Below are 12,903 nucleotides of genomic sequence, written 5' to 3'. Positions count from 1 at the left end.
TGATCACTGTTGTGGTATAGGCTGTCTGTGACACAAGCGATGCTGACTGTATCAAAATTAACCACATGCAAGATGCCAACATAGAACATCCAATCTATAGTATTAGTTCTAGCTATAACGTACATAAATTATATAGCCAAAAGTAATGGCTTATGACTTATGACTCCTAGTGAGATACAGTTGCCGCCCTTCCTCATCCATCAGCCCCTGCTTCAGCAAGGATTGGGATTTAGGTGATGGTGCACTCAGAACTCATGGTCTGAAAGTCAGAGGTCACTTTTTTTCCTTTCCCATCTGAACAGGTCCCACCCACTCAGCGTAACAGATCGAGTCCTAGAAACCACAACAGACAGGCCACCAAACCTACTGTTTTCCCAGTCTTTGACAGCTGTATTTCCTGACCCAGGCCCAGGCCTGCTGAACCATCTATATGTTTGCTTTTACAACTGCTGCTGTTGTCTTTGGTGCCATCTTGGTACCTATCCTGTCTTGAGCCAAAATGGTACTGATAAGTCAGGATGCTTTGCATGCTGGGAATCATCATATTTAGGACCGCTGCTGCAATCCACAGTCACAGCCATGGGCATTTCAGTCAGCAGCATTGTTTTAAGATGTTTAAAAAATCTATTGATATTCAAAATCTGAGAAGCCTGGACAGCAGACTCGAGTTGCAAGTGCAGGTCCCACTAATGAAAACGAAAGCAGGGAAGCTGCGTTAGTCTATAGGTATGATTGAAACACAAAGGAGTCAGACTCCCACTCCCGACTATTCTGCTAGTGAATGTACAGTCTCTGGAAAATAAAACTAAAAATGTCATAGCAACATTGGACATCAGAAACTGCTGTGTACATTGTTTTACAAAAACGTGGTTAACACCCACCAATGGCTTTATCATTCTCCACAAAGACAAGACAAATCAGTCTTTTAAAGATAGAGATGGAATATGCTTTCTGATTAACTCACCATGGTGTACAGATGTGGTGGTTCTGTCTCTTTCCAGCTCACACAACCTGAAAGATCTAGCTGTCATGGTCCCGTCCATGAAGTCTGTATTCCGATTCACGGTCTGGTCCATTGACCCTTGCTCCAGGTTTTCCTGTCTACCCTGTTTCTGTTCTTGTTGACCACTAATTGAGGCAGCTGATGCTCGTAGGGTCTGGCTGCATAAATACCTTCAGAGACCAGGGTGTGGCTGCTGGATTGTTCTTGTCCTTACTCCTTATATCCCTTCCTCTGCCTTCTGTTTCCTCGCCTGAAGTCCTGCCTTGTCTTGCCGGTAACTCTCGCCTCACCTGAAATTCTTGTCTTGCCTTGCATTGCCTGAAGCCTTGCCTTGTTTTGCTGTCTTGTCCTGGAGCCACCCCGTACTTAGCTCACTTCCTGTCCCTTGCCCCAGTTGGGTAAGCCAGGCCGTTCTGCCGTTACCTGCGGTTGGTTCTGTCCCTTCCTGTCCCCTGCCTCTGTCGGGTAAGCCAGGCTGTATTGCTGTTACCTACAGTTGGTTCTGTCCATTCTTCTCCCTTGCCTCCGTCAGGTGGAGATCCGCGTCCTGCCCAAGAGGAGCTTCCAGTCCTGCCACCAGCCCCCAGTTTCACCTCGCCTCAAGTCTCCTGACTCCAGCCTCGCCTCACCTCAAGTCTCAAGTCTCCAGCCTCCAGAAAAGCCTGGCCTCAATTCTCAAGTCTCCAGCCTCCTGCCAAGCCTCATCTCAGGTCTCAAGTCTCCAGCCTCCTGCCAAACCTCGCCTCAAGTCTCTAGCCTGTAGCCTCAAGCCTATAGACTCCAGCCTCTTGCCTAGCCTCAAGCCTGCAGACTCCAGCCTCCTGCTTAGCCTCAAGCCTGCAGACTCCAGCCTCCTGCTTAGCCTCAAGCCTGAAGTCTCCAGCCTCCTGCCTAGACTCAAGCCTGAAGACTCCAGCCTCCTGCCTCCTGCCAAGCCTCACCTCTAGTCTCTAGCCTCTAGCCTCAAGCCTGAAGACTCCAGCCTCCTGCCTCCTGCCAAGCCTCACCTCAAGCCTGAAGACTCCAGCCTCCTGCCTCCTGCCAATCCTCGCCTCTAGTCTCTAGTCTCTAGCCTCAAGCCTGAAGACTCCAGCCTCCTGCCTCCTGCCAAGCCTCACCTCTAGTCTCTAGCCTCTAGCCTCAAGCCTGGACTCCAGCCTCCTGCCTCCTGCCAAGCCTCACCTCAAGCCTGAAGACTCCAGCCTCCTGCCTCCTGCCAATCCTCGCCTCTAGTCTCTAGTCTCTAGCCTCAAGCCTGAAGACTCCAGCCTCCTGCCTCCTGCCAAGCCTCACCTCTAGTCTCTAGCCTCTAGCCTCAAGCCTGAAGACTCCAGCTTCCTGCCTAGCCTCAAGCCTGAAGACTCCAGCCTCATGCCTAGCCTCAATCCTGATGACTCCAGCCTCATGCCTCCTGCCAAGCCTCACCTTGGGTCTCTAGCCTCTAGCCTGAAGACTCCAGCCTCCTGTCAAGCCTCACCTCTAGTCTCTAGCCTCTAGCCTCAAGCTTGAAGACTCCACCTCCTGCCTCCTTGCAAGCCAAGTCTCTAGCCTCAAGCCTAAAGTCTCCAGCCTCCTGCCTCCTGCCAAGCCAAGTCTCCATCCTCCTGCCTAGCATCAAGCCTAAAGACTCCATTCTCCTGCCTAGCCTCAAGCATGAAAACTCCAGCCTCCTGCCTAGCCTCAAGCCTCCTGCCTCCTGCCAAGCCTCGCCTCAAGTCTCTAGCCTCTAGCCACAAGCCTGAAGACTCCAGCTTCCTGTCTCCTGCCAAGCCAAGTCTCTAGCCTCTAGCCTCAAGCCTGAAGACTCCAGCCTCCTGTCAAGCCCCACCTCTAGTCTCTAGCCTCCTGCCTAGCCTCAGGCCTGAAGACTCCAGCCTCTTGCCTAGCCCCAAGCCTGAAGACTCCAGTCTCCTGCCTAGCCTCAGGCCTGAAGACTCCAGCCTCCTGCCTAGCCCCAAGCCTGAGGACTCCAGTCTCCTGCCTAGCCTCAAGCTGAAGACTCCAGCCTCCTGTCAAGCCTCACCTCTAGTCTCTAGCCTCTAGCCTCTAGCCTCAAGCCTGAAGACTCCAGCCTCCTGCCTCCAGCCAAGCCAAGTCTCCAGCCTCCTGCCTAGCATCAAGCCTGAAGACTCCATCCTCCTGCCTAGCCTCAAGCCTGAACACTCCAGCCTCCTGCCTAGCCTCAAGCCTGAAGACTCCGGCCTCCTGCCTCCTGCCAAGCCTCGCCTCAAGTCTCTAGCCTCTAGCCTCAAGCCTGAAGACTCCAGTCTCCTGCCAAGCCAAGTCTCCAGCCTCCTGCCTAGCATCAAGCCTGAAGACTCCAGCCTCCTGCCTCCTGCCAAGCCAAGTCTCCAGTCTCCTGCCTAGCCTCAAGCCTGAAGACTCCAGCCTCCTGCCTCCTGCCAAGCCTTGCCTCAAGTCTCTAGCCTCTAGCCTCAAGCCTGAAGACTCCAGCCTCCTGCCTCCAGCCAAGCCAAGTCTCCAGCCTCCTGCCTAGCATCAAGCCTGAAGACTCCATCCTCCTGCCTAGCCTCAAGCCTGAACACTCCAGCCTCCTGCCTAGCCTCAAGCCTGAAGACTCCGGCCTCCTGCCTCCTGCCAAGCCTCGCCTCAAGTCTCTAGCCTCTAGTCTCAAGCCTGAAGACTCCAGCCTCCTGCCAAGCCAAGTCTCCAGCCTCCTGCCTAGCATCAAGCCTGAAGACTCCAGCCTCCTGCCTCCTGCCAAGCCAAGTCTCCAGCCTCCTGCCTAGCCTCAAGCCTGAAGACTCCAGCCTCCTGCCTCCTGCCAAGCCAAGTCTCTAGCCTCTAGCCTCAAGCCTGAAGACTCCAGCCTCCTGCCAAGCCTCACCTCTAGTCTCTAGCCTCTAGCCTCTAGCCTGAAGACTCCAGCCTCCTGCCTCCTGCCAAGCCAAGTCTCTAGCCTCAAGCCTGAAGACTCCAGCCTCCTGCCTCCTGCCAAGCCAAGTCTCTAGCCTCTAGCCTCAAGCCTGAAGACTCCAGCCTCCTGCCTCCTGCCAAGCCAAGTCTCTAGCCTCTAGCCTCAAGCCTGAAGACTCCAGCCTCCTGCCAAGCCCCGCTTCAAGTCTCCAGCCTCAAGCCTGAAAACTCCAGCCTCCTGTCAAGCCTCACCTCTAGTCTCTAGCCTCTAGCCTCTAGCCTGAAGACTCCAGCCTCCTGCCTCCTGCCAAGCCAAGTCTCTAGCCTCAAGCCTGAAGACTCCAGCCTCCTGCCTCCTGCCAAGCCAAGACTCTCCAGCCTCCTGCCTAGCATCAAGCCTGAAGACTCCATCCTCCTGCCTAGCCTCAAGTCTGAAGACTCTAGCCTCCTGCCTCCTACCAAGCCCCGTCTCGTCTCTAGCCTCAAACCTGAAGACTCCAGCCTCCTGTCAAGCCTCACCTCTAGTCTGTAGCCTCTAGCCTGAAGACTCCAGCCTCATCCTGCCTGCCAGCCAGGCCTCGTCCTTGCCTAGTTCTGGGATCTGAGCCAGAGGCAAGACCCAGGTACTGTGTCCATGTCCAGTCTCTGGCTCGGAGTCCAAACCCGGGCTCCTAGCTCTCTTGTCCAGTCCTGTTCTGGGTTCCCGGTTTTCGTGTCCATGCCCTTGCTCTCACCCTGTATCCTAGTGTCTGTGTCTTGCACTTGGGTCCGTTCCCAGCCACCTCCTTATGACACTAGTGGTCAAATGTTGTCCGTATGTTTCCTTCCATCATCCTGGTAGTGGTGTACATTCCACCTCAGGTCAACATTAGGCAAACACTGGAGAAGCTGAGCACCATGATCAGCAGGCACCCGGATGCGTTCCCTATGACAGGGTGTTTCAACCAGGCCAGCTTAATGAAGTCTCTGAACAATGACACCAACATGTTATCTGAGGAACCAGTGGAGCCAACACTGTTGTACAACCATCAAGTAAGCTGTGTATTTAATATTTCAGTAATCTTGTAAATATGTTGTTTGTTTAAGCATTCTTTATTGTTTATATAACTTATATGTAAAAATACATGAATTGCATGCATCCTGTCACTACCACGTGATATGTGGCAACTCGTTTATAGTAAGGAACAAACTTGAAACTTTTATTTGCTTTTGAATTATTTTAATGTTTTAAAGCTACAAAGTATAACAGTGGCAATGAGATAATTCTTAAATGAACCCAAAATGTCTACTGACCTGTTGAAGTGCAGCAAGATGTTAGAGTTAATAAAAAGCACAGTAAGGAACAGCTGAGCAGGAAAAAAAAAAGCACAGCACAATGCAGGCATGGTTGGGTTAAAAAGAAAGTCAGGAAATGGAAGAATTCATGGATTTGTAATGAGTAAGTACTGGGTGATACTAAGCATTTTAAAAATGAGCAGAAAGGGCTGGCTACATTGAAAAGATTGACATCTTTGTTTGCTCATGTATGCTGAGCCAATTGAACAGTATTTTAAAGCAAATGAGAAAAGAATATCAATGTTGCTGAGTACATTGGGATTAAAGGCATACTGTTTGCTCTCAAGTTCAACTGTTCCAACCAAACCAGCTGAAATGAGCTTTGCTGTCAGGGCGCTGGAGCAGAGATCCAGTCGCAGACCCAGTACTGTGCACACAGTGATATTAATTGAGTAACAAATCCTGAGGTGCAAACAAAGTCGGCGTCAAAGTTCAGGCAGAGATCAAAACATCCAGAGAAATCCAAAAACCAGAATCGGGAAACAGAGAGTCAATATTCAGACAGACAGACAGAGTACAGATACGAATGCTGGAAAGGCTCAGGAAAATTCACTGGCACAATCTGGCAACGAACAGGTGAAAACACGGGACTGAAATACACTGAGCAATAAACAGAGAGGCAGATGATGGATGGAGCACAATGAGACACAGGAGGCAGCAATACAGGTAATAATGAGAAACAGATGAGAGACGGAGTACTCAGTAATACAGGGGCTGGAGTAGAGCACAAGCGGGGCAAAAGCACACGGCAATATAAAACCACAGACTGACAGCTAGCGTGAAACACACAAAAAGACAGAGTTCAACTAGAGGTACTGATATTTGCTAATACAGTATTGTGAAAGTAACGCAGGAACAGTTAGAACTGAAACCAGTGTTGATTGCAAAACATTTTAGGTTTCATAAGTGGAATCAAAAGGAATGCATGCCCATTTCAGTGTATGTGGCTGAATTGAGGAGATTGAGCATTGTCAGTTCAATTCTGTTAATAAAGCACTGAGAGATCATTCAATTTGTGGAATCTTACAGGAAAGTGTTCAAAAATGTCTCCAAACTGAAGCACAACTTAAATCGGAGGAGATTTTAACTTTCCATATATTGTCCTGGAATCCCATACTGTTTGTAAAAGGACTAGATGGGTTAGAGTTTGTCAGGTGTATTCATGAAAGTTTCCTTCATCAGTACATAGAAGTTACAACGAAAGAGCATAAGATAATGGATCTGCAATTAGGGTAAAAGACAGGGCAGGTGAAAAAAGTTTGTGCAGGGGAACAATTTGCATCCAGTGACCACAATTCCATTAGGTTCAAAGTAAATACGCTAAAAGATAGGTTTGGTCTGCAGGTTAAGATTCTAAATTGGAGTAAGGTCCATTTTCATGGTATCAGAAATGACGTGGAATGTGTGCTTTCTGGCAAAGATGTACTTGGAAAGAGGGAGACTTTCAAAAATGAAATTTTAGGAGTACAAAGCTTGTATGTACCTGCTAGAATAAAAGGCAAAAATAACAAGTGTAGGGAGATATTGAGGCCCTGGTTAAGAGGAAAATGAAGGTTTATATCAGGTATAGGCAGTAGGAACAAATGAGGTGCTTATGCAGTACAAGAAACACAAGAGAACACTTAAAAAGAAATCAGGAAGGCTAAAAGAAGGCACAAAGTTGTTCTAGCAGACAAGATGAAGGAGAACCTTTAAGGATTCTATAGATATGTTAAGAGGAAAAGGATTGCAAGGGACAAAATTTCTCCTCTGGAAGACTAGAATGGTTATCAATGTGTGGAACCCAAACAGATGGGGAGATCTGAAATGAATTCTTTGCAACTATATTTACCCAGGAGACAGACAGAGCTGCTAGAAGTGGGGCAAGGCAGCAGCAACTCCATGCACGAATTACAGCGGAGGAGCTGTTTGTTATCCTGAGGCAAATCGGGCAGATATATCCCCAGGGCCTAACAAGGTGTTCCACCGGACCCTATGGGAGGCAAGTGCAGAAATTTCCAGTGCCTTAGCAGAGACATTTAAAACTTCCTTAGTGATAAAAGAGGTACCAGAAGACTGGAGGGCAGCCAATATTGTTCCACTGTTTGAAAAAGGCTCTAAACAGAAACCAGGAAATTATAGGTTGGTGAGTCCAACATCAATTGTGGGAAAGTTATTGGAAGGTATTCTAAGGGACTGGAAGTATTTGGATAGATATGGACTGATTAAGGATAGTCAGCATGGCCTTATGCATGGTAGGTCATATCTAACCAATCTTATGGAGTTTTTCGAGGAAGTTACAGGAAAGTGGATGAAGGTAAGGCAGCGGATGTTGTCTGCATGGACTTTAGTAAGGAATTTGACAAGGTCCTGCATTGGAGGCTGGTCAAAAAGATTCAGTTGCACACAGCATTTAGGATGAGGTAGTAAATTAGATTAGGCATTGGCTTTGTGGGAAAAGCCAGAGAGTGCTCGTAGAAGGTTGCCTCTCTACCTGGAGGCCTATGACTAGTGGAGTACCACAAGGATCTGTGCTGTGTCCTTTGTTGTTTGTCATCAATATCAATGATCTGGATGATATTGTGGTTAACTGGAGAAGCAAATTTAAGGATGACAACAAGATTGGGGGAGTTGTGGACAATGAGGAAAGCTATCATGGGTTGCAGAGGAATCTGTATCAGCTGGAAAAATGGTCTGAAATATAGCAGATGGAAACTAATGTAGACAAGTACAAAGTTTTGCACTTTGGTAGGACCAGTCGGGTAGGTCTTACATATTGAACGGTAGGGCACTGAGGAATGTAATAGAACAAAGTGATCTTGGAATACATCTTGGATCCATAATTTGTTGTAAATGGTGTCACAGGTAGTTAGGTTGTAAAGAAAGCTTTTGGCGTATCGGCCTTCATAAATCAGGAAAGATGTAAACAAGGTTGAAAGAATGCAAAGGAAATTTAAAAGGATGTTGCAGAGTCTGGAGGACCTCAGTTATAAGGAAAGATTGAATAGGTCGGGACTGTTTTCTTTAGAAAGTACAAGATTGAGAGGAAATTTGATACAGATATACAAAATTGTGAGGGGAATAGATAGGGTAAATGCAAGCAGGCTTTTTCAACTGAGGTTGGGTGGGTCTACAATTAGAGGTCATGGGTTAAGGGTGAAAGGTGAGAAGTTTAAGGGGAACATGAGGGGAATTTTTTTCACTCAGAGGGTGGTGAGAGTGTGGAATGAACAGCCAGCCCAAGTGGTGCATGCAAGTTTGATTTGAGAAGTTTAGATAAGTATAGGATGATAGTGATATGGAGTGCTCTGGCCACAGTGCAGATCAATGGGAGTAGGCAGCTGAACTGATTTTAGCATGGATTAGATGGGCCAAAGGGCCTGTTTCTGTGCTGTACTTCTCCATGATCCTATGACTCTAACTTATAATTAAAAGAGAAGTTGATATTGCTGTATCAATGGTAATAGTAGTAGAGAGACAGAGATGCAATTGATTGGGAAGGAAAGTCAGCATAAACAAAATTACAGAAATTGGTCTGGCCAAACAAATCGTGTTACTGCTGTGGCAGGAGCTCATGTACACCAGACCAGTGCACAGTTAAAGGTGAAACTTGTAGAAAATGCAATAAGGTAGGACACATACAAAGAGCAGACAAATATAAATGGACTGCACAGGGAAGAGAAAAGGAAAAAGAAGTCAAGTTGTTGTTTCAAAAGAGCATTCATTTTTACGCTATTGATGAAAAACCTGATAAATGATGAGAGTGACACAGGACTATGTAGCATTGAGGTTTCTAACATGAAAATTAACAAAAGATGAGCAATATGGCTTATATCAGAAATGAATGGAAAATTAATTAAAATTTAATTGGTTCAGTCGTTTCAGTCATTTCAAAGATAATGAACTGAAGCCAGATATCCAACTGAGAACTTACACTGGAAAAAAGATAACTTCTGTGGGAATGATATTCATAATAATGAAATACAACAACCCACAAGCCACATTGGGCTTATATGTGGTTTTAAAAAACAGGAGGGCAAGCATTGCAGGGGTGTGATTGGCAAAGACAACTACAAATTGATTGGAGATCCTTCCACCATTTGCATGCCACAAGCCCTTAATAAAACCAGCTGAAGGCAAATTAAGAAATGATACCACAGCAGTGTTCAAGGATGGTAATGGAAAACTCAACCATATAAAAGGCAAAATAGTGTTAAATTAAAATGCCAGACCCAAGACAATGCCTGTCTGCTTCCTCATACCATCCATGATAAAGTAGCCGGTGAGTTAGATCAGATGGAAGCTGAAGTAATTCTTTTCAAGGTTAGGATTAGGGTTAAGGTTGAGTGGAATGCATAGGCAATGCCAGTGGTCCCAGCAGTCAAGAAGAATCGGTCTGTGAGGGTCTGTGGTGATTTTAAGGTCTCTATCAACACAAAACTTCAAGAACTACTCACTAAAGTGGCAGCAGAAAGTAATCACAGAGGCCTCTCAATCAACACCAAGAAGACAGAAAGCATAGTCATCTCCAGAAAGACAAACATCCTACAATGTATGATCAAGATCGGAAATACAAACATCAAACAAGTCAACAAATTCAAATATCTTGGCAGCCAAATAACAAGTAATGGCAGGTGTGACACAGATATCAAATATATAATAGCAATGGCAAAAGAAGCTTTCCAAAAAAACAAAGACCATATTAACAGACAGAAAGATGAGCATGCACACTAAGAACAGAATACTGCAGTGCTACATTTATTCTATCCTGACTTATGGAAGTGAATGTTGGACCATTTCTCCAGCAATGGAAAAGAGACTAGAAGCAGCTGAATTATGGTTCTACGGGAGAATGTTAAAAATATCATGGACCACACACAAACATCAAATGAAGAAGTTCTCAGAAGAGCCCAAGCAGTCTGATCACTCATACCAACAATAAGAGAAAGACAACTCAGATTCCTAGGACACATCATATGGAAAGATGAACTAGAAAAACTCATACTCTCTGGAAAGATTGAGGGGAGCAAACCTAGAGGAAGACCTCGGCTTATGTACATCAAAAGCATAGCCAGATGGCTACACATTGAGGAAATGGAAGTCATCCAAAAAACGAAGGATAGATCTATATGGAAAACCACGGTCACCAAAGTCCGCATCGGATATGGTACCTAAACAGACAGACATCACAATGCCAAAAGTAGATCAATACCATCTGCCCAGGTTAGAGAATATCATTGCAAACCTTTCTTAAGGGAAACAGTTTAGCAAAGTGTACTTAGCTAAGACCTACTTGCACATGGAAATGGGAGGAGAGACCAAGGTATTTCTCACCATAACCATTCACAAAGGGCTTTATTGACCATAAAACCATAAGACATAGGAGCAGAAATATGCCATCTGGCCCATCGAGTCTGCTCCATCATTCAATCATAGCTGATCCCTTTTCTCCATCTCCTCCTCAACCCCAGATTCTTCTCCCCGTAACCTTTGATGCCATGTCCAATCAAGAACCTATCAATCTCTGATTATGGCTATAATAGGCTAATTTTCGAGGTAGCATTTGTACCTGTACTCTGGCAGAAAGCTATAGATCAGGTGCTGCAAGGCTGCCCAGGCGCTCAGGGTTACCTGGATGAGATGATTGTTAGTGGTGAGGATGACAAGGTATACCGCCAAAACATCAGGACAGTGTTTAAAAGATTAGAAGATTATGGGCTCAGAGCAGGATGCGGCAAGTGTAAATTCTTCAAACCAAACATCATGTACTGTCGTCATACAATTGACACACAAGATTTGCACATGTGCTGAGAAAAATTCAAGCAATGGTGGATGCCACAAGGTCAAAGAATGCGTTGCAGCTGTGGTGCTTTTTAGGAGTTTTCAATGACTGTAACAGGTTCCTGCCAAACCTTGATACTGTGCTTCACTCCTTGAACTTATTACTACAGATCAGAAAGAAATCGCAATGGACAAAGCAGTATGAGGTAGCTTTCCAAAAGGTAAAAGAAATGGTGACATCAGACACAGTACTGACACATTATATTCCATAGCATCCAGAGAAGCTTGCCTGAAACGCCTCACTTTATGATACAGATGCAGTCATGTCTATATATGTAAAGAGTGATGGACTTGAACATGTCTATATATGTAATGAGTGATCAGCCTTTGCATCATGTTCCCTTACAGAGAAAAATTATGCCTTGAGGTCTTGAGTCTGCTTTGCTGAGGAAAACATTTTAACCAGTACTTGTATGGGAGAGAGTTTACCTTTGTTACTGATTGGCTCAATCCATTTTCAGTCCATGGAAGGGTGTTCCACTCGCAGCAGCAACACAAATGCAGAGATGGGCTCTGTTTCTTGGAGGACACAACTACAAGATCGAATTGAAGAGGACGACTAATCAGGTAATGCCGATGGATTGTCCATTTTACTCTTGGAAAAGGAAATAACAGAAATATTTACAAAAAAAGGCACTCCACTTGATGTATTCTCCCTAACACAATTTGAAAGTCTCCCTTATTGTGACAGAAAAGGTCCAAAAGGGAAACCAGAAAAGACCTCACACTGTCTCAACTCTACGTGGCCACCAAAATTACTGGAATGTGCAGCAAAAACTCCAGCTCCCTCTGTTTTTATCGGGGCTGAGATGAATTTGCCTTTGACGAAGGCTGCCTTATCTAGGGATTGAGAGTTGTTGTACCATTCAAGTTGAGAGCTAAAGTTTTGGAGGAGCTACATGCTGGTCATTAGGTGTAGTCAAAATGAAAACATTAGCTCACAGCTTTGCCTGGTGGCCTGGGATAGATCAGCAGATCGGGCAGCTTGTCATGCACTGCATGGGATGCCAATACATTCAGAAGATGCCAAGAGTATCATCTCTCCATCCCAGGGCAATGGCGTGCATTGCCCCGGCAGAGGATTCATGAGGATTTTACTGGACCATTCATGGCACAAGTTTCTTGGTAGCAGTGGATGAAGCTACAAAGTCTTTACTGAAGCCTCGCACACGGTTGATGTGTTGAGAAGTCCCTTTGCAAGGACTGGAGTTCCAGAACACTTAGTGAGTGACAGTGGACTGGTTTCAGTCAATCCTAAAAATGAATGGAATAAGACACATTACATCTACGCCATTCACAAATGGCTTGGCAGAAAGTTTTGTCCAGAGTACAAAGAACACACTGCGAGCAATATCAACAGAACACACTACACTAACTCTGAATCAGAAGCTACATTTCATTTGGAGTTTGAGGAGACTTAGTATGTCATCAAAGACTCACAAATTTTTGTACCATACTGTGGGGAGCATTTTAACGGGTTGCATTATGGAGCACAGGATTGGAAAAGCTGCAGAAAATTGTAAACTCAGCCAGCAACAAATAGGGCATTATCCTCCCAGCAGCAGTTCCCAGTCTTTTTTTATGCCACAGACCCTACCATTAATCAAAGGGTTAATTAACCCCAGGTTGGGAAGCCCTGCTCCCAGCATCGAGTACACCTTCAGTAGGTGATGTTTCAAAAAGGCAGCATCCGTCATCAAGTATCCCCAACACCCGACATATATCCTCTTCTTACTGTTACCATCAGGGAGGAGCTGCAGGAGTCTGAAGACACACACTCAATGTTTCAGGAACAGCTTCTTCCCCTCCACCGTCAGATTTATGAATGGACAGTGAACCTATGAACACAAACTCACTATTTCAATAGT

The sequence above is a fragment of the Mobula birostris genome, chromosome 7 (assembly GCF_030028105.1).
Source record: "Mobula birostris isolate sMobBir1 chromosome 7, sMobBir1.hap1, whole genome shotgun sequence".
Taxonomy (NCBI): Eukaryota; Metazoa; Chordata; class Chondrichthyes; order Myliobatiformes; family Myliobatidae; genus Mobula; species Mobula birostris.
Note: the sequence above shows the minus strand (reverse complement) of the source record.